The 1621-nt window shown below is 42.4% G+C and overlaps 1 pseudogene; it reads left to right on the top strand.

Moving 5' to 3' along the window:
• The first annotated feature begins 321 nt into the window (after positions 1-321).
• On the top strand, positions 322-1006 carry LOC132592107 (ras-related protein Rab-18-like; annotated as a pseudogene).
• The last annotated feature ends 615 nt before the right edge of the window (positions 1007-1621 follow it).

Genomic DNA, 1621 nt, shown 5'->3' with positions numbered 1-1621 from the left:
TGTACGCATGTCAGGAAGTGCGCCGACGCAACTTCTGGTGTCGCTTCGCCCATCTATGGGCACCAAAATTGCCACCGCCAACACCGGAAGTCACGTCTATGCACTTCCGGACATGCGTAGATGCGACTTTTGAAGCTGGCGGTGGTCATTTTGGTGCCCATAGAAGGGCAAATTGGAAATAAAAAAATGGCCGCCGGCAGGAGAAAATAATGGAGAAAAATGGGAGACGAAGTGATACGGGGGACCACCGGGAAAAGGTAAGAAAAAAAGGGGTTTTCCCAGGGGAAACGGGAGACTTGGCAGCTATGCCTGGTTGTTGGGATGGCCGAGGATATTTTGACCATGCTGAAGATCCTCATCATCAGCTAGAGTGGCACTGGCAAGTCTAGGTGTTGACTCGCAAGTGAAAACAGTATTTGTCAAGGGAAATAAGGTTAAACTAGCAATCTGTTGAACCTTATAGCCCAGGCAGTCAGGACACTGCAGGTCAGGAACGGTTCAGAACGTTAACACCCAGCTATTACAGAGGAGCACAGGGTGTCCTGTTAGTTTATGAATTCACAAAAGAGACACTTTTGCTAAACTAGACAACTGGCTAACTGAATTAGAAACATACTGCGCAAGAGATGATATACAGTGGTTCAAATGTTAGTAGGAAACAACATTGATAAGGAAAACAGGGAAGTTGACAGAAATGAGGGTCACAAGTTTGCCCGAAAACATTCCATGTTGTTCATAGAGGCAAAAACATGTGCCTTTGAGGAGCTTGTTGAGAAAATCATAGTATCCGGGACTGTGGGGAAATGAGAGCCAAAACAGAGGTGTCAAGTTGTTAAACAATGAAGAGAGCTGTAGCAGCGGCTGTGGTGACTACCATTCTGTGTTATAAACCCAGGAAAACTTGTTCTTTTGCATATTTAAGAGGATGGTGGTTTCCTCTAGACATAAACTTACACCTGCTATTTTAGAGACCTTGCGGTTTGCACATATTTGTGTATCACAGCAAGTGAACATTTTTCTAGGGAAATGTGCTCTGCAGCTTTTTCAGTTGAAAAGTGTTATGGTTAGCATGCCTAATTCGAAACTGATCAGTTCTTTTTATACGTAGCATAATAACTTGTTGCAGGAACAAAGGCACTCAAATTTCACAATTATCATAGAATTACTTGGGAAAATATTTCAAACACATGTTGCCTTCGTTCTGTCTAACTCAGGCCTTTAACTCAACCATGGCACTGTCTGAGGCACACGAATCTCAAATCGTACAAGTGGATGCATGTAAAAATTGCACAATTTCATTGTCAAAGCCCCTTTCTGACCATTTTAACAGCATGCATATACAATCCCTTTCTTGCTTCAAGCAACACTTTTTCCAACTCGTAACTAATCCCAGTTAAAATCTGTGGTCTTGAAAGAGGTGCAAATTACTTCTGGTGGGGGTTGGGTGAGAAGGGGAGATTTTAAAAATTGTCAATTCAGTGAATACTATGATTGTCTAATTGGTGTTTTTTTAATTTAAAAAAACCCCTGTGTGTGTGTGTGTGTGTGTGTGTGTGTGTGTGTGTGTCACTCTTGCACCATGGCATTTATGATGTATTATGCTATGGACCTGCAGGAGAAT

This window comes from Zootoca vivipara, chromosome 5, assembly GCF_963506605.1.
Source record: "Zootoca vivipara chromosome 5, rZooViv1.1, whole genome shotgun sequence".
Classification (NCBI taxonomy): domain Eukaryota; kingdom Metazoa; phylum Chordata; class Lepidosauria; order Squamata; family Lacertidae; genus Zootoca; species Zootoca vivipara.
This window is presented reverse-complemented; position numbering and strand designations above follow the sequence as displayed.